This window comes from Eptesicus fuscus, chromosome 4, assembly GCF_027574615.1.
Source record: "Eptesicus fuscus isolate TK198812 chromosome 4, DD_ASM_mEF_20220401, whole genome shotgun sequence".
In the NCBI taxonomy this organism is placed as follows: Eukaryota; Metazoa; Chordata; class Mammalia; order Chiroptera; family Vespertilionidae; genus Eptesicus; species Eptesicus fuscus.
In genome coordinates this window covers 87269366-87290410 of record NC_072476.1, presented here as the reverse complement: position 1 = coordinate 87290410, position 21045 = coordinate 87269366, and the positions used below count along the sequence as shown (strand labels likewise).

The 21045-nt window shown below is 41.4% G+C and overlaps 1 long non-coding RNA gene across 1 annotated transcript; it reads right to left on the bottom strand.

Annotated features, from left to right (window-relative positions):
• Positions 1–1035: 1035 nt before the first annotated feature.
• Positions 1036–2088, bottom strand: LOC129148878 (uncharacterized). Its single transcript, XR_008555891.1, has 3 exons — positions 2047–2088; positions 1247–1337; positions 1036–1128 (listed from the first exon to the last, which is right to left on the bottom strand). It is a non-coding gene; the product is annotated as an uncharacterized LOC129148878 (long non-coding RNA).
• Positions 2089–21045: the final 18957 nt, after the last annotated feature.

Sequence of the window (21045 nt, the reverse complement as noted above, 5' to 3'; positions counted from 1 at the left end):
AAGTAGTTTGTGAAATGTCTCTCAATTGGGGTTTGTGCAATGTTTTCTCATGATAGGTTAAGATCATGAGTTTTTAGGAAGAGTACCACACAGGCCATTCTCAGCCCGGGAAATCAGGGGGTATTCAACTGCTGATATGAACCTTGGTCACTTGGCTAAGGTGTTCTCTCTGTTGTGTGTTTTTTTCATTGTATTTTCCCCTTTTTAATTGGGGGTGGGGGGAGATACTTTGAGTCTATGTAAATATCATTTTTCTCATTTTTCTTGCACATTAATGTTTTCTGCCCATTGATGTTGGCATTCATTGGTGGACCTTGCCTGCAAGAATTTATACTCAGTGTTCTAATGGTGATTTTCTATTTCCCTAATTCCTTTTACATTTATTAATTAGAATCATCTGTAAGAATATTTACCACTTTATTTATTCAATCATTTAGTTATATCAGTATGCATTTGTGAATATTTGATTCTTTGGGTTATAATACAATACTATCATTATTATGTATTTTATTACTCAAATCCCTTTGCTTTGGCCATTGAGAACTGTTTTAGGTTGGCTCCTGTGTCCTTCCTTCTTTCCTTCCTTCTATTTCTTTTTATTTTTTGGGCACTTTCTTACTTTGTCGCACCAGATTATGCTCCCGACCCATCTTGTTTGTCCCTGCTCCTAACTAACCTTGTTTTTAAACAAGGAGTGGAACACCAAGAGATATGTTTGGAAAAATCCACTTTGTGGAGAGTGGATGGGTGTGTAGAGGGGCACTGCTGCACTGATCAAACTGGAGATGTTGACACAGGAACCAAGGCTCTGGCAGCAGGGACCGAGAAGGGGAGAATAGATAGGTGGTTAAATAAGTAGGATCCAGAGGTTCTTCTGTTTGGAGAAGAAGGAGGGATCGGATGTGGTGTGCAGGTTTCTGAGATGACAGGTGACGTGCAGTTTATGGGACTCGAAATACAGAAGAGCCTTTGCATCCTTCTTGTTTTTCAGCTTCCAGCAGCAATTTTATTAGAAAGCTCTCAGCTCTCTTCCTCTGGGCTGTTTTGTGGAGAGCAATATGGTTTCTTTCTGTGTTGTCTCCATGGTTCTCTGGCTCCTCTCCACCATTATCATCATATGCTACCTACCTGGGTGAAGATGGAGAAAAAATGAAATAGAGCTAGTGCAAAAACAAGAGTTAGGGAACTGCTGACCTGCCATAGTTGGTTGTCTCAGAATCAGGGAGTCACTGCAGTGATACTTAACCTGTTTTTAGACTCACAATCAGGGCAGGAGCTGTGGGGAGCAGAAGCTGCGTTTCGTGAGGCAGGCTGGAGAAGCTGGGAAAGCTCGAAGCCTTCAGACATAAAAGTGAATACGAGCTACACTCAGTCTAACTTCTCTTAAGGAGGATATTTTAAATGAGAAGATTTCTTTGTTTTTGTCAGATCACTGGCGGGTGATAAGACCAGAGATATTTAACAGAGGAGAAGGGAGGTCTCTGAAAACATTGTGGGGTGACTCCTCAGGAGGGAGTTGGGGTCTGGGCCACCTAGTGACCTGGGCAGAGAACCTGGAGACCAACTGCATTCTGTGGACTGTGTCAACCTGGCAGGCCAGAAACTGGGGATTTGAGAGGGGAAGACTGGGAAAGTCAGCGTAAAGAATTCAAATAATGTCTAAGCAATGTAAGACCCAGTTAGTTTGATGTCTTTGCCCAACAATAGCATACCAAGGCAGTTATGGAATTAGGACCTCAAGAGAGGGCACATGAAAGATGAAATATTCCAGGTGAGCCAGGATATGTAACATGAGTTTAGGAGTGGATTAGATTGGCTCTGATAAAGGACCATGCCTGGGAAAGATTATCAGAGGCATAAAGGCATTGCTACTTTGAACAGTGGATGCCTTTGGCATCTTTAGAAATTCCCTATCACATCTCTCAGTATGGGATACTTCACAAGACAAAATCTAGTGGGATAAGCTAGAGAAACAAATGTCAAAGGCTAGGGAGGTAAAAGAAGATAAACAAAGAATGATACTGAATTCTAGCAAATCTTGTTAACCTTCTGTTTTGTGGAAAAGGCAAGAAATAGCTGAAGATGCAGGTTGAACTGTTAGAAACACAGTTGAGCTTTCCTGAAAAGAGTGGCAAAAGAGAAGAGAGAAATAAAACACCAGACACATATTCCACCATTTCAGAAAGAAAAATGATGTCACAAAAGACATGCTATGCAAAGCCTGGAACACCGGAGTGCTCTCAAAATCTTTCTAATCATGTATCGTTAGTAACACCAAAAACATTCAATATCATGGATGCTCACCATTTGTTTCTTCCCAACCATGGCTAACAGGTTTACATACATATAAAACCTGTGTGTGTGTGTGTGTGTGTGTGTGTGTGTGTGTGTGTGTGTGTGATGTAATGGTGCAGGAGCCTTTACTCAACAAATATAGGTCTTCCCTAGAATGGATGTCTTTGACCTCAGCCCTTTGCAATTGAGATGGGAGAAGCCTATGACTTCCATTTATTGATATTATTCAATGAATAGCACAGCTTTAGAGACTAATGAGCTTTTATACTGTGATCTTTAACACATGAGAAATTGGTTTTCCCTTTATGTGATTTGCTAATATTATTGAAATTAAAGATTTATTTTTTCTCCACATCTTTTTTATAAAGAATAAAATAAAATATCCAAAGAAACTGCCTAAGTTGTCACATTAGGACCATCTATAGGGGAGTATGAGGGGGAGCCAAGACGTGCCAGCCACCACAGTGTTTATCCCATTTTGGGGCCACAAGTTTTGAGAGAGACCTCTCCTTGCCCAGCACTATTATTGGGAAGCAAATAGCAGTGCAGGACAATTTTCTCCCAAAAGAGTACCTTTGTGTGCTAGATCCTACAACGAGAGGAAAGCTGTTTCATGTTACCTTTATGAGGTCACTCCTAGACTGGTAAAATGTTGGGTGGTTTGCAAGAAATAAAGGCTTTGCCTGGCTCTTATTCATGGTGATTTCCCCAGTGCTCTGAGGTTTGAGGTCTGAGTATGTTCACTCCCATGTCTTCTGCTCCTTTGCAGGTTGATTTCTCCAGGAAGCAGGCTTTGAAATAGAGTTTAGGGTGCAGGACATTTGTTGTGGAGGTCCCTTACGCTCACCAGATCATCAGCTGCAGAAGGGAGGGAAGATAAGCAGGACTGGACAGAGGGAGAAGTTGGACTGTGATGCCTTGGCTGTCTCCATGAGACTGCTGGATTTAGAATAGCCCATCAGAGTTCTAAATTAGCTGAAGTAGCTGGTCCTTTATACTCTTGTTTCAAGCAGGCATTGAACATAAACCATCCCTGGGAAAGCATGATCTTGGGTGAGGAAGTTCTGAGCAGCTGGTGCCATCCCTGATTAAGCAAAATGATCTTGGTAGGTCAGTACCTTCTGGTGGCTCTGAGTTTCAGGCCCCTATAAGGGGATTGGACATGTTTAAATGTTAAGTGGTCTTGGGGTCTTTTTAATAATCTTAAATATCCCAGGTCAGAAACTCAAGAGTAAGTGTCTTGGAAGCCACATCCTTGAGATAGCTGTCTCAGAGCAGAAGTTCCAGCCTCCTTCAGATTCAAATAAGCAATTTGCTGTCAGACTTGATTCCTTTTGCTTAGCACATCAAGTCACACTCAAAGAGACTATGGTAAAACCAGAAAGTCTTTTCATATTCCAAATAAAACTTATCAATAGGATTCCAAGGGAGGTCAAAATGACTCCCTAATTGTTTAAACACAGAGCCGACACTATATATAAACACAATTTGAGACAGTCATTATCTTTGCCAGCTCTCAGGGAACTTCTGCTGTCAACTTCTTGTTGCCTCCATCTGAATGAGTGACATTTACAACCTTTAAACATGGGAATGAAAGAAAAGTGTACCTGCCTCCCAGGAGCTGTGAAGCTCCATGGAGATGCCAATCAGAAGTATTATTACTCCCATCCTCTGAATTTCATTACATTAGGTTAACCTTCTATTTCCATAAAAATATTCTCAAAAATGACTTCAGATTGAAAAGTATTTCATGCAGCTTCCATGCAAGGATACATTTTTAAACAACTAGTTAGAAAGAATTTGTGCATTGCAATGAAATGGATTAATTCTGATTCACATCAGGCATTTTTTTTGCAGATTAAAAAATGTACATAACCATGGCCATTTATATATAACCATAGAATTAATTTTGAATGGTTAAAGTCACAAGACACCTTTGATACCATTTTATTTGAGTTGATTTTAACAAACACACATCAAATATTTTATTTAATTCTTTAATTAATGGGGGAATCAGTACAATGTTATAACTGGTTCAAGAAAAATTCAAACAAATAAACACATACATATAGACCATCAGGACTATAGAAACACATATTACTTATTTATTTCTTTATTATTTTTTATTTATTTCAGAAAGGAAAGGAGAGGTAGAAAGAGATAGAAACATCAATGATGAGAGAACCATTGATCTGCTGCCTTTTGCATGCCCCCATACTGGGGATTGAGCCTGCAACCTGGGCATGTGCCCTTGACCAGAATTGAACTCGGGACCCTTCAGTCTGCAGGCCAATGCTCTATCCACTGAGTCAAACCAGCTAGGGCTAGAAATATATTTTAAAATAGATATAAAATTGATCAATAGCCACAGAGTAATAATCAAGTGCATCTCCACGAGACACAATCTGCTTTTCTTTGGGCAAGAATCATTTGAATTTTGTCAGTATTCTACAACTTACCCAGTTGTGTAATAGCTCAAAGACAATGAAAGGCAGAAATCGCCTGGGAGGGCGCCCTAGACAGTAATTATATTTACTCATTTCAAAGTCCTTTATACTATTCCTGACACTATATTTTGAATGCTGCCTTTGGACTCAGCTTTCATATCTCATATAAAGTTGTCTAACAAATAGACATTGGTCTGTGGACTGAAGGGTTCTGAGTTCAATTCCAGTCAAGGGCACATGCCAGGATTGCAGGCTTAATCCCCAGTAGGAGGTGTGCAAGAAGCAGTTGATTAATAATTCTCTCTCATCACTGATGTTTCTATCTCTCTCTCCCTTTTCTTTTCCTCTCTGAAATCAATAAAAATATTAAAAAAACTAAATGATGTCATTTTGCTCGTATCTATGTTGGGGGTCTCTAAGACTGCCCCTAGGTTTGGCAATCCCAGAGGAGGACTCACAGCACTTGGCATATAGTGGTACTCACAGCTCTGACTTATTACAGTGAAGAATACAGAGCAGAATTAGCAACAAAAATGGCTCATGGGGCAAAGTCAGAGAGAAGCCAGATGCAAGCTTCCAAAACCCTCTCCCAGAGGAGTCACACAGAATGTTCTGAATTCCTCTAGAAACACGTTATGACAATATGTGAGAAGTGTCCACCAGTGAAGCTCATTAGAGACTCAGGGCCTAGGGTTTTCCTTGGGGGCTGACCACACAGGCATGGTCACCAAAACTTCCTGGCATGGCACCAAAACTCTGGACTCCCCAAAGGAAAGCAGGTACTTAGCATAAACCACATTTCTGTACAAATAGTTTATTCACATCCTCTCTTATCATTTAGGGAATGGTGGGACCCTCCTTGAAATCTAAGTTCCCGGATGTCAGCCTAGGGCCCACCTTGCAACCAGGCCTTTCTAAGGACAGCAGTCTCAATCAATCATATTATCTCTTTTCTGTACAGTGTCTATATTGCTGCTTTTTATAGGCAACATTTTGATTTTAAGATTTATGTATCTGATATGTTTAGTTTATTGAATTTTTATAGTATTCTGTTGATGAACATTTAAGTTGTTCCTTATTTTTCATGGCTGCAAATACTACTACAAGAAACATTCTTCTGTGTTCTTGGACATGTACAAGATATCTCTGGACTATAATGTATACATATCTTCAACTTTGCTAGGCACAAGAAGGTACTCTCCAAATTGTACCTACCTTACAATTCCACTTGCTTCTTTACCTCTTTGCCAATGTTTATTAGCCCAATTTTTACTGATCCAGTCAGAATGAGGGGAGGTTTCCCTTGATTACAGTTCTTAAGGAATACATACACCTGGGAAGCAAGAGTGCTTACAGGTAAAGAAGCTGCTGGAAGTAGTGCATATAGGATCAGGGCCAGACAGAGAGACAGTGCAGAGGCTGATCCTCCCTAACCATGTCCATCTCTGGCAAGGGTGCGCCTGAATAACATTGAAATAGCATCAAAAGAAGTTGCAGATCATGAGCTATAACAATGACTCATCACAAAATACTGCCAGTTTCTGCATAAAAAATAATCAGAGTTCTTTCCTGTGATTCATACACTACTCAGAAATCCCTGGCTTCCTAGAACTCCAATAAAAACTCTAATATCTAAGCAATCATTCTTAACAGTACTTTTTTATTTTTTTTTGACTGAGGGACACTAGGAATAGGGCCTGATGCAAGGTAGATGTTTTGCATATCTCAGCAAGGATTTCTACAGGGGCTCTCTTCTCTGGATTTCCTGTGACAGGAGGACAGGAGGAGGATGTCCATTCACGGGTTTTATAGATGTTACTGAGCATCTGCCGGTGCTGTGTCCTTTCTGGGGAGACTCAGTCCAGTAGAGGAGACACTCCTAGTCCAGGGGGCAAAGGACACCTAATCAGCAGTACCCAAGCTGTCCTCCCTGGGGATCTGCCTAGGAAACAGAGAAGGTGAGAATGACTGTGGTTTGCAGGAGAACTTCCAACTTAGAGAAGCTTAAACCTAAAAGCAGAACTTAATATGACAATACTGAGGTATGTAAAAGGCTAAACTATGTATCTCCAAAATTTATATGCTGTTTTTCCAACCCCCAGCACCTCAGAATGTGACTGTATTTGTAGATAGGATCTTTACAGAGATAATTAAGTTAAAATAGGATGGGTCCTAATCTAATACAACTGAGGTCATACTGAAGCAGAGATTAGGACACAGAAAGTGCAGAGGACAGGTGGTGTGGAGACACAGGGAAAAGACATTCATCTATAAGTCAGGGAGAAAACCTTCATAAGGAACCAATCTTGCTAACATCTTGATTTTGGATATCCAGCCTCCAAAATTGTTAGAAAATAAATTTCTGTTGTTGAAGTGCCCAGTCTTTGGTTCTTCATTATGGCAGCCCTCAGAAATGAATATAGGGTGTATCATTGAAGGACTTGAAGACAATAACGAACTGACCTCAGGGAAGACTTGCAGTGACAGGTATGGGTATGGAAGCAGGAGAGTCTGCTGGTACCCATCTACTTTGTTTCTTACCCCCAGCCCCTTTCTCCTCTTCTCTAGTCTACACAGTGGAAACATGTCTATTGAATGCTCAAATTTTTTTAGAGACTTACTTACCAAGCCTTGTTGATTGCTAATATCATGACTGAACTATGCATTTACAGGTGACTCACTTACTCTCCACCTCTCAGGGAGCCTGGACCCTGGCTCCCCATTTAGCTCCCTGCCTCTGGGCAGCCAGGACCACTCTATTCCAGGTACACTTGAATTCATGCTTCTGACCCACTAGTCCTAAATTCCCTATGTTTTATAGAGTGGGCCTTCAGCCACCTAGAGAAAACACTGATATCCTTGACTCAGTTTAAATTTTAAAATTCCCTAGGGCAGGACTTGAATTGGCTTACCTTAGGCCAACTTAGCTGTGCTGGGGTAACCATGTGAATGATTTGGAGGGGCCACTCTGGAGGCAGGGAAAGGGCCAGAAGTAAGGGAAGCTGCTGAGCTGATCACAACATGGTCTTCTGAGAAGTGGGGATGACTTCCTAGAGGGAAAGGTATTTTAGCCACAAGCTAAGGACCAGGAGGGATGCATTCAGCATATGTTGTCAAGGAGACTGTTCCCTGTGATTGGAACATGAGATGAACCTGCAGAGTGGAGAGAAGTGAAGAAATGAGGCAGGGCCAGAGCACCCCAGGCCTGGCCTGGGTGTTTCTTCTCTCTTTTCAGAGGATGATTAAAGGGCATAAGTAAGAGAACAGCACATTCAAGGTCAGATCTCAGTTAGCTCCTTGGATCAAGAGCTGAATCAAACAATGTGCTGGCAAAATATCTGATTTATAGCCACACACAACCTACTAAGTCAGACTTTTTGGGGTGGGGTCCAGGAATCTAAATTTTTCACAAGCTCTCCTTGCAATTTGGAGGCACAGTGGGGATTAAGAATTATTGATCAGGTATCTGGCAGAGAGTAACTTAGAAGCCGCTGGTAAAGACTTTCTCTGCCCTGACTCTCCTTCACTTTTTGTTGCTTTTGACCTTTTTTCTAAGCAGAACAATATTTGGGCTATATTACAAGGCAGGATTAGATTTGGATTATATTCCATAACTATAGGAAGTATGCATGCATGCACATGCTTAACACCATTTTCTATGAAACCCTTGAACATCTGCTACATGAAAACAACACTGATTCATGGGGAGAAAAAAATGAAATAAAAACAATCAGCTCAAATAAAATGATAAGAATAGCAGAGCAGTTTGGATTAACAAGGCATTTCAGCAGGTGAATTTGTAGCCTCTGACGTTAAAATCTGGCATGCAAGACCACATTTCAGAGCCCTTTTCTAATTCCTGTAAAAGAGGCAGATAGATAGGTCTTTCCGGTGGAATGAGAACACTTCATCTGACTTTGCTGGGAAGCAGCATTCACTGTCAGGTCTCCTGTTTACATGACAATGTTTGCATGAAGGCTGATGAGGGTACAGAGAGAGTCATTCATGATGCACAGCACAATGTGGTGCTGAACAATAGATCACCTGATGGGCTTTGCTTCCTTATACAGACATGAGGCACATGTATTCACAATTTATGTGCTAACCAAGGGCTCTCTTTAAAGGAGAGGTGATCAGGACTTGGGCAATGATGTAAGGAAGGTCCTGGCAGTGGCATCTTGATGATATAGGACACGAGAGCACTACAAGACAGGTGAGAATGTGTAAAGGAGAAGCTATTGCCATTCTCTGGACTGGCTCTCATCCATCTTTGGAGGGTGGTGTCATCTTTCACTGAACCAGAAACTGCTTTCAATCCACATTCTGCTTGTCTGTGGCTGTGTATTGAGCATGTATCAGCTCAGTGCATTCCTTGGACCATTTCCACTCCTCATCCAACCAATATTGCAAATAGGTTAGGGAGTGGGGCTGCATCAACTCTGCCTGGTGGCTGTGACTTCCCTCAGACATCTTTGCAGCATTTAGTAATGGGTGCTCTGAAACTATAGAATAATTATTATTACTATGAGAGAGAGAGAGAGAGAGAGAGAGATACATGAATGTGAGAGAGAAACATTCATAGGTTGACTCCCATATGCACTCCAACTGGGGATCAAACCTATAACATTTTGGTGTATGTAAACCTCTGGTGTATGGGACAATGTTCCAACCAACTGAGCCACCCTATGAGGGCATTATTACTGTTATTTTAACTAATTCTGGACATCAGGGAATTGTGTCAGATGTTGTTGATATCAGAACTAAAAGCATCTTCTCAAAAAGAGAAAGCTTAACTGCACCAAAATACTAAGCTGACCTATCCTTTAGGGTTAGTGAGAGTTCTTAGGTTCAGACTTTGCTTCTCTAGGAAAATATGTTGCTAGTAAGAAGACATTCATTCAAAAAATTAGTCATTGAGACAGATATGGCACTGGGCCCTTGGATAGAATGATAAGCAAATCAGGGGTGGTCCCTGCCATCTTGGAGATCACTTTGATGTGAAGATAGTCATTAATCAAAGAATCACACTGATGAATATGTTAGATACATTTTTTTGAAGAAACAGAAGACACTGCACAAAGAACATGGAGCATGAGGAGAAGGTCACTTGTTGAGATGTCTACACTTTGGAAATGGATTGGCTTGAGAGGCCACAGTGGATTCAGGGAGACCAATTAGGTGAAAGACAAGGCTCTCCTGGACCAGTGGGGGGTGTGGCTATGGTGAGGAATGAGTTTATTTAAGAAATATTTAGGAGATGAGACAGACAGAAGTTGGTGCTGAGTTGACACTGGGAGAGGAGAGGAGGATGCAAGGATCGTGTTAAGGCTATGACTTTGGCAGTGGGTGGGTGGGAACATTTGGGGACCCCATTTGTGGTGGAGAGATATGGGTGGAGATGATGAGTTCAGCATCTGCTGTGAAGAGCTTGAGATTGTGTTGAGACATCCAAGTGAAGATATTGAGCAAGCCCTTGGATATGAATGTCTAAAGCTCTGTAGGAGGTCCGCACCTAAAATACACCCGAGGATCTTTGGGGGATGACACTACCATCCATAAAGTTGCCTACAGAGAGAGTCTGCATCATCTTATCATCAACATATTAATATTTTTAGCTACTAGTTCTATTAGATCCAGAATTTCTGTCAATGAGAACCTAAGGAGAAGAGTGAAGTGGTCAATTTGCATTTCTTAAAGGTCACTCTGACTGCTTTGTGGTGAGTAGATTGATGGGTGTCAGTGGAGCAGAGAAACTGGATGATTCTATCTTGATAATTCAGGTGAGAGATGGGGTAAGTTGGGAATCTTGGCAAAAGTAGTAATTGTGAGAAGGGGATGGCTTTGGGTTATGTCTTGTAGGTGGAGCTAATGAGATTTGCTGAAGAGTTGGATGTGGGATATGACAAAAAAGGTAGAAATCAATAATAATTCTTAATGTCTTTGTCTGAGCAACTGGAACTATGGTGTTCCAATGTACAAAGTGGGGGATACTGGATGAGCATCAGACTTTGGGGGTTTGTGTGTGCCATGCTTGAGGTTCCTAATAGAACATGATATACCCCTCTCTCCCTCAAGTGGAGATGTCAAGGAGAGGGTTAGCTACTGGACTCTGTTGCTTAGGATTAAGGGTAGAGTCCTTGGGAAGCTTAGGACATAGAATGCATCTGAGGGAAAAAGAGGGTGCCAAACATTGGTACATAGGAGTTGAAGCCACCTTCGGGACAGGGAGAGGACACTGGGTCACAGGTTATATTTCTCTCTCACTTCTTCCTGACTGCACACACAGGATTATTCATTTAAACTGAGGTTGAAATGGCTGCAAAGGAGACTCAAATGTTTCCATTAAGCCTGTTAGTTCCTCCATCCTTTGTCCTTTTATAGCATCTGAGAGGGAGGGGAAAGAGTGAGGAGAGGACTGGCCTTGTCATTATCATCAGCACAAGAGGTAATGGAAACTTCAAGGCCCTGCCTCCTTATTCAGTTGTTAAAGGAGCTGTTTGAGCTTTGAAAATTCTGGAGCTAGTTAAGATGCAGTCCAAATGACTTTCTTTTTATGCTTTTAACGTGCTGCTTGTTGGCTGCCATGACCACTGCCTTTGCCAAGGAGCCTTTTTGACATTATCTCAAGAAATATTCTATGGACCACCCACTCACCTACTCATATTGTCTTGACAACCTGTTTGATTCTGTCCAGAGACCTCTGGATTTTAACCACAGGATCCATGAGAGGGAGGGAGGCTCTGGGGAAAATTCATAGAGGTAGCCAGAATGTTCCCTAAGCTGTTTCTCTTCTGTTTTCAAGGAACTTACTGCACATGTTAAGCTTTGATCTCCTTTCTGGATCAAGGGGTTTTCTGTGCTGGGTACAAATGTAGTCACTTGCAACCCATATTTACTGTAAGAGATATCTTAGCTCTCAGGACAACCGAGATATAGAGATGGCAGGAGCAGCCTGTTACCTCCCTGGTCAGCTGTTGGCCGAGTTTTAATGGTTGGGTTCTTGGATGTTAGCTTTCTCTCATGTTGTGATGTAACCTTCCCAGAGGCCCAGCTGCCTTGACCCTCTCCCAGGGAGCCAGGCTGGGCTCATTGTACATTAAACAAAAATGTACTAGAATGTATCTGTTCCCAGAAAATGGTTGACAGTTTCCAGTTCTGTAACTTTTCCGAGGGGGATGAGCCCAAATTCGATATCTCTCTCCCATTAAGAAATGAAATGACAGCCATGAGACTGGCACATACAGTCTATAAGAGTCTTCCATGAGTGGCCAGGGTAGGGTGCCCCATTGCTCAGGTGTGGCTGGTACAGGGCATCTGGGGCAAACCTTGAGTGCAGGTATCAAGGTTGGGCGCTGGTCTCTCCAGGACCCGAAGAGTCTGCAGTCATGAGTCTCTGGGCTGCGTGTTCTCTGATTGCTTCTGGGTGAAGCACCCTCCCCGTCTCTTTGGGTCTGCCATGTGGGTGTCCAGCAGCCCAAGGCCACTGAAGAAGGGGAGACTGAGTCCCTAGCTTTGCTCTTGGCCCAGATGTTCAGGGCCCTGTGCAGCATCCAGGTTGAGGATTGTTAACATACAAATCAGGATAAGATGGGGTATTTCTGCCAGTTTCTAGTTTTGATCTAAACCCAATTCCAAGTCACTGGACAATTTATAACCATCTTTTTTGGGAAACATTCAGGCATTTCACTCCTTCCCCTCCCACACCTCTTTTTCCCTTTCTTTCTCCTTTTCTCCTCCTTCTGTGGAATCATTTAACTAATTTCTCTGACCATGAATTCATCTATAGCATTTTTGGAATAAAGTCTTGTGGTATTTAGATCACCAGGAGCTGGGCAACATAAACCAAATCAGTCTTGATTTCTGCTTTATATTTGGGGAACTTTTTTTCCTGTAATCTTACCTCTTATTGATTTGAAACCAATGGTGTGATCTTTAATTTGTAAGTTCCCTACTTCAACATTGCTTCACTGATTTAATACTCTGTGACCGAATATTCCTCCCGGGAAAAATTTTCCTAAAGGTCATTAACACAATGTTACCAAAAGTCATTTTAGAAATCAAATTTATTTCCATTGTTATAAATCTTAATTTTTATTCCCACAAAGGGCTTCCTGGAAATCTTTTATGGTCTGTTTCAAAATCTATTTGATAAGATTTGACATATTTTTCAAATAGCCTCAGAATAACAGGGCCAAAGCCTTGTTCGGTATTGTTGCCATTAAAGTACCTGACTGTCCCAACAGAAAGATTTTTTTTTTTTTACATTATTTCATTTACTTTCTGGATTAATTTTATGGTAGAAGAAACTGACTGCTGATTTCTTCTGGGAAACACATAAGGAGGCCAGATTTTAATATATTCCTTCGCTCTGCCAAGGAAACTTCGCAAAGTCTCAGCTCTGTGAGTATATATAACCCAGATCTGGGAATTCATTTGTGGAGTAGTCTAAATTCAATCCTTTAGAGCAAACCCTAAAGTCCCTGTACATACAGAATGTCCACTGGAGTTTAAATTAATTGATAAATCACTGCATCTTTATGTTTCAAATTATTTCAGATGGTGCATGGTTTGTCTGTAATTTCTAAGGCAGTCCATGATGAATGGCTATTTTTAACGAAAAGGTTTATATCAATCATGAATTCCTTGCCTATTTATCTCTCAGTTGTGACTAAAAAATAGATATTAATATACCTGCTAGACAGAGAGATGACACAACCCTTGCAGCAGCTAAAGAAATGACAATTTAGCTGCCAGAGGCTGCAGACAGCAATTAAACTGGTCCCTGGGAGGCCTAATTCTTAATAAAGAGCCGAGGTGCAATGCATGGCCTGCTCAGTTGTGAGCATTCCCAGCAAGTCTCCTGGGACATTCTGCCCAGCTACTTTAGGGAGACCCCTTGCTCTGAATGGGCTGATTCTGTCCAACCTTAATCATTGCATCGTACATGTCTGTGTTCTTGGTTTTAACACGAACTAATCTGGCATTGCTTTCTCATCCAATAAATACTGTAATAACAATAGAAAAATTACAACAGGAAGCACTGGTGTCACATATGACTTAGCCAGTGCTGATGGGAAGTGGGTGGAAGTTATTCCGGAACCTCTGACTTACATCCTGAACTTCTAAGCTCCAGTGTCACATGCCCCAGAGTGTCTCCTGATTGGATTGCAGCTGGTGAAGCCACAAGATGGAAAGACTCTGGGTCCTTCCATGAGCTTGTGGAGCAGAGCAGTTCTGCCTGCCCAGGACTGAACACAATGTATGTGACTGGTTAATGAGAAACTTCTTTGTAAAAGCACTGCATTTTAAGGTGAGAACCTATTAACATGCACTCTAATGATCACACTGTGTTAGTTCCTAAAGCTTCCATAAGAAACTGGGTGGCTTATACAAACAGAAATTTATTATCTCATTGGTCTGGAGGCTAAAAGTCTGAAATCAAGGTATCAGCATGGCCATGACCTTCTGAAGCCTGTAGGGGAATCTTCCTTGCCTCTTTACGGTTTCTGGTGGTCTGCTGGCGATCTCTGGCACTCCTTGGCTTGTAGCTGCATCACCAATCTTCCATCTTCACATGGTGTGTCTTTCCTTTATATATGTCTGCCTCTTTCTCCAAATTCTACTTTTTATAAGGACACCAGTCATAGTGGTTTGGGGCCCACCATAATGATTTCATCTTAGTTTCATTTCCTCTGTAAAGAGGCCATTTCCAAATAAGGTTACATTTTGAGGTACTGGAGGCTGGGACTTCAATGTACCTTTTTGGGAGACACAATTCAACCCATAATGCACATCAATGTTTACTGAGGACTTATTGTAAACATTGTAAGCTTCTTTCCAAGCCTCTACACAGATTACCTTATTTAATTATCACAGTAACTTTATGAAGGAAGTACTGCTGTTCTTGCTTCATAAGATTATGAAACAGGCATGTAGAAATAGGAGAGAACTTGCTACAGGCCACACAGTGGCTAAGGTTACTGGGTGTATGGTAAGGTGACCAGATTTTAACATTGGTAAAGCGGGACACCATTGACCGGGGTGGGGGGGGGGTTCCTTTAAAAAAAAAAATATTTTATTGATTTTTTACAGAGAGGAAGAGAGAGGGATAGAGAGTTAGAAACATCGATGAGAGAGAAACATCGATCAGCTGCCTCCTGCACACCTCCTACTGGGGATGTGCCCTCAACCAAAGTACATGCCCTTGACTGGAATTGAACCTGGGACCCTTGAGTCTGCAAGCCGACGCTCTATTCACTGAGCCAAACTGGTTTTGGCCCAGGGGAGGGGGGAGGGGGGGTTCTTGATTAAAAATTTGGTCTATATTGTAATCGCTTTTGTTTTTTTTAATAAAAGGAAATTCACTTCTTAGATCATCATTGAATTTGCATCCTCTTTTCTTACTCATTATGTTAAAAATCTAAAATATATAATTTAAAATTATATTATAAATTATTATATACATATTGCTTAAAAACACAGTAAGTAGGTACATAATTACATGAACGTATTTTATTGTTAGTTTATAAATTAAATTAATTTGATTGTTATAAAGTAACTATATTTAAAAATTATTTTAATCCTATATTTCTTTCTAAATAATAACAATACTAACTTGTATTATTTTTCCTCTGAATTTGCCGTAACTTAAGTTGTAAGTGTCACTTTCAAGGCCGGCGCTAGACTTTTTGCCGCCACTATAAAATATAAATAATATGAGTACTGTCTGCAAATTTATGTATTTATGAAATAAATAAATAAATTACTTACCTAAATTATCTGAATAGCTGATTTGTAATGACATCACTTGTTTAACTAGCTTACTAGCACGCAGTACGATGTGTATCGTCTGTCGTCGTTGCCAATCCCAAAAAATGCCATTGTTCATTAAGTCCAAACAATGGTGGTCGAATTCTAACAACTGATCAACAATGCAAACTTTGATAAGCAGTTCTCGATAATCAGTTCTCAACAATTATTTGTTATTATTAAAGTTTAACATTATAAAATTAACAAAAATAATATAAAACTCATATCCTGGCTAAATAGCCACATGGCCGCCGAAAACCGTATATTTCCTTCCCATTCTCCTGCTGTTCCCTAGCTTGTCGTGCATTCTTTCCAAAAATCGGGACTTTTTTAAAACGCCGCGGGCCGCGGGACAAATTGTTAAAAATCGGGACTGTTCCGCCAAAAGCGGGACGTCTGGTCACCTTAGTGTATGGACAAGTCTGAATCTAGACCCCAGCTTGTATCTAGAATCCTTGGCCATTGGGAAGAAGAGGAACAATGGATGAGTCTGTCTCTGGGAATCTTAGCCCCACCAAGCACTCCCCAGATGACTTCAGATGTTAGACTATTTTGATCCGAGAGGTCGCAGAGAGATTCCAATACCAGGATGACAACATCAGTGCCTGTACTAGGAGTTCATGGATCAGTCTTTTGGGAGCCCAAGGCAGGTCACAGTGAAGTTTTTGGAATTCAGAAGCTGCTGCTTCTTGTGTCTGTGGGATTTACTTTGTGAGTGTTGGACTCTTGTATGAAATCTGTCTCCTTGTGGCTGTTTCTCTGGGAACTTCACTTTCTGTTTTTGCATAACATCCGTGGATTACTAAAGGGCCAGAGTTCAGCTTCAGTATGGGAATCCAGGCTCCTCTATGTTGTTCATGGAGCTATTTATTTGGAGGTGAGTATACTATATGAGGTGTAGTGTTGGGGATGGCTGCAGAGTTCTGTTGGAGCTGGATAATGGAGAACCGATTGGCCAATGAGCAGCTATGCCATTTTGGGGCAAGATCCAGATCCTATGTTCTTGAAGTTACTTGATATATTAGAGATACTTAAGAGTCCAGCTGTCCCAGAAAAAACCCTATAATATGACATCTACTGATTAAGGTCCAAGGAAAGTGCTTGTCCCAGCTCAGCCTTGTTTAGACTGATGGTATTCTACCATATTCCTAGACCCTGAAAGCTAGTCTTAAATTTCCAACTGCCCCTCCCCACCCACACCCTCACCATCTTCCAGCCAATAGGCTTTGGAAAGCAATTTTATTTTATTTTATTTTATTTTATTTTATTTTATTTATTTATTTATTTTATTTATATTTTATTGATTTTTTTACAGAGAGGAAGAGAGAGGGATAGAGAGTTAGAAACATCGATGAGAGAGAACATCGATCAGCTGCCTCCTGCACACCCCCCACTGGGGATGTGCCCGCAACCAAGGTACATGCCCTTGACCGGAATCAAACCTGGGACCCCTGAGTCCGCAGGCTAACGCTCTATCCACTGAGCCAAACCGGTTTCGGCTGGAAAGCAATTTTAATTACAAATGATATCAGATCTAAATCAGGAAAGCAGCTTCCTTGTAAACAATCACTCCAGTTCACTGCTTTATGTGCCTACTAGCAAAAAATAGATTCAGTCCATTTAATAAGATGGCCTGGCCAATGAGTTAGGAAGACCGGTGAGTGCCTCACCCAGTGAGCAACAGACTGGGCTCAGGAACAGCCAGCACCTGCGGTGTGGCTGGGAGTTCCTGGGGCTTCTGGGAGGTGCTGTTTGTGGTCATGGGTTTCCGACTGACATTTCTCGTTTACAAGGTGACCCCTGAGCACAGAACCTTTTAATTAGCCCACAGATACAGTACATTTTGTGTGGGTGACTGTCGGTTTCTTTGCCTTCTGAGGCCCTCTGTTGCCATGGCAACACTCTCCTAACAATGGCTTAGGCTGCTGCAGGGGGAGAAGCAGAGAGGCAGGCAGCCCAGTGCCAGCTCCCAGCCAGATAGTAAATATTCATGATAAGACTGTGAGGTTAGAAACTGCATTGTCAATGGGTTTTATTATTCACGGTCAGCATTACGCTGCTGGGGGTGAAAAAAGGAAGCTAATTTGTCTTAAGGCTAAAACAGGGAAGCTAAAGTATCAAACTCTAGAAAATTCCCTGGGAAGTGTGAACACTCCTCACAGTTGAGGTTTGACTTCATTAATGTCCAATCTTTCCATGGAGGTAGAAGGAATATAGGGATATCTTTATTAACTGGTAATGTTACCGTAATAGCACCTTGTCCAGTCCATTTGTTTAATAATACTGGGTCACAGGGAAATGGGATTAAAACCTGAGACAGTCAACGTGTAATTAATAGTCTTCTGAGTAGCCTCAGAGCCCCTGGTCTCATAACATGCTTCTACCTTCCTGTGAGACACATTCGGATGAGCCAACCTGAGGTGCTCTGTCTATGACACAGATGTCTGCCCTCTGAGGCACTCTTCCTTCAGAGAGTTCCACAAAAGAAGAAATGGGTATGGGCACAGGCAACTTCAAGTAAAACCTGAATGTTGTTTTGAGCACTTTTCCCCAGGAGCTTGACCCCAGAAGTCTGAGTTCCCAGGAGCTAGGGAGATGGTTGCTAAAGGTAACACCTCTTTCTGGTACTCACCTTTTCTTTCTTCCCTTTTACCAGTTCAATTGGGCCTGAGCTGTGTCCTCTTCAGGGGCTTGTGCTCACCTGGTGGTCAGATTTGTATAGAAACAACAGTGCTCTGGTTTTGGCCCATTTCCTCCTCTTCTGGTCACTCGGGTCTTGGTTGCCCAGAGGCCCATCAGGTGTGCTTAGTCTCATTGCTGGTTGGCAGGCCTGGGCTGGTGCATATTGCAGTCTGGGCAGAGGGTGAGAAACAGGACTCATTTAGAAACAGGACTCATTTCCCCCTAATTATTTAGTCCTACCAGGGGACCATGGATTGATAATCAGATCCTTACTTAGATCCTTGTTGGAAACTCATTCCATAATAATGGGGCTGCTTCAAGATAGAGGGGAGACTTGCCATATTGGTACGTACAAAAGTATTTCATTAAGTATTAAATAACTATTGTAAGTGTATTACCTGCAGCTTACTAGATTATTTAATTCAGCCTGTTGAGGAATTAATTACTATTTAATCAGTGCTGTCATTTAGAGGACAGGCATAATCACTGAGGTTCTGTGCTAGTAATACACATTGTTTTTCCTCTTAGTCTGATGTGGTCTAACAGCTGGAGGCTGCGTTCCCATCAGCACGCTGAATCCTCCACATCCAGATGGATGTGGGCTGGTGTCAGCAGGGTACCAGCAGGGGCCATTCTTACTGTGCATCTCTGCAGGTCACAGGGACATAGCCAGTCTCGGTGCCATCTAGCTTTGACAGTGAATGTCACAGTAAAAGCTAGCTCTCAGTTGGTCAAGACTACAGGAGGTAGAAAACCAAAGCCATATTTTAAAATTTCCAGTGAGCCAGTATTGCTTGAAGGAGAGGTCTAAAAAATTTTAAAACTTCTGTTCTGTGAAAGAAACCATCAAGAAAAGAAGACAAGCCACACACTGGGAGAAAATACTTGCAGAAGACACAGCTGATAACTGTTTTTCAAAATAAACAAAGAACTCTTAAAATTCAACAGTAAGAAAATTAACATCTTGATTTAAAAATGTACAAAAGACTTGAACCTCACCAAAGAAGATACACAGATGGCTAACAAGCATGTGAAAAGATGCTCCACATCCTATATTATCAGGGAAATGTAAACTGAAAACACAATGAGATATCCCTACAACCTATCAGATGCCCCAAACCTAGAACACTGACAACAAATGCTGAGAAAGGGTGGAGCAACAGGAACATTCATTCTTTGCTGGTGGGGATGCAAAATGGTGCAGCCACTTTGGAAGTTTGGTGTTTTTTTTTTGTTGTTTTTTTTTTTTACAAAACTAAACATACTCTTATCCTACGTTCCAGCAGTTGAGGTCATTGGTATACACTCAAAGAATTAGAAAATTTATGTTCACACAAAAATCTGCACACAAACGTTTATAGCAATTTTATTCATAATTGTGAAAAGTTGGAAGTAACCATGGTGTCCTTCCGTAGGTGATAGATAAACTGTGGTCTATCCAGACAATGGAATATTACTCAACACTAAAAAGACATGAGCTATCAAGCCATGAAAACAGGGAGGAAACTTCAATGCATGTTACTAAGTAAGAGAAGCCAGTCTAAAAGGGCTGCATACTGTGTAATTCCAACTATATGACATCCAGGAAAAGGCAAAATTATGGAGACAGTGGTTTCCAGGTGTTTGGTGCGAGGAGAGATGAATAGGCTGAGCACAGAGGATTTTTAGTACAGGGAAACTACACTATATGACATGTCATTACACATTTTTACATGCCATTATATATTTTTCCAAACCCATAGAAGGTACAATATCATGAGTGAACCCTAATGTAAACTATGGCCTCTGGGTGATAATGATGAGTTATTGTAGCTTCATTATTGTAATAAATGCACCCTGGTAGGAGATGTTGATGGAGGGAAAGGCTGTGCATGTGTGAAGACAAGGGAAATCTCTGTACTTTCCACACAGTTTTTCTATGAACCTAAAACTGCTCTTAAAAACAAAGTTTATTCATTAAAAAAGATAATATACAGAGAAAAGGCATGCAATCGAGCAAAAAAGTACAAGGGACACTTCAAGATTACTGGAGAGTCATCTGCTTTACTAGTGTGTAGCTGAAATTGGTGGCTCTTTGCAAACAGCTGACCAAGGCTTTGACTAATTGTTTAAGATGGATGTACATATAGGTGAGGACTGAACTGGGAAGCCAGCCTTTTCATCTTCTTGCAAGGCTGCTGGGAAAAATGAGAATGCTGGCTGCGTGCTCCGGTCGGATCATGACAGAGTGTTCAAGTGTTCTTGGGTTCTGCTGGTCAGCAGGATTTTAGAGAGAGATTACTGTGAAACTTCAAACTCTAAGAGGGGAGTTCATCTGGGACATCTTTTCTTGTGGGTATTGAATGGTTTCTCCTGTGACTGGTGTGAGCAGCTGACAATAAACCAAATGACACATAGGAAGTGCTTAGAAAGCTTTTCCTTTGCAAAGATTTCAATTACATTCAATATGTGGCATTCTCAATTAACCTTATTATAAAGGTTGTTATTGAGTGCTTCATGTGTGCCAGGGATACTTCATTTTTATACTAAGTCTGGGGGAAAGTTTCATCCTCACTCATACATGAGGAAGGGAGGCTCAAAGCGGTTAAGTGACTTTCCCAAGGTCTCATATACAGTGAGATTCCAACTCTCATTTGGCTAACTCCTAGGCTGGAGTTATTTTCAGCGTGCCTCATGTGCTATCATCCTGTTCTGACTCAGCCAGGGACATTCCAGCTCAGCTACCCAGCATTCTTTAAGCCACCTGGCCGATTTCACTGATCATCTTCCAGCATGGCCTGCTTTAATGATGAGAAGTCTATGTGGTGATGAC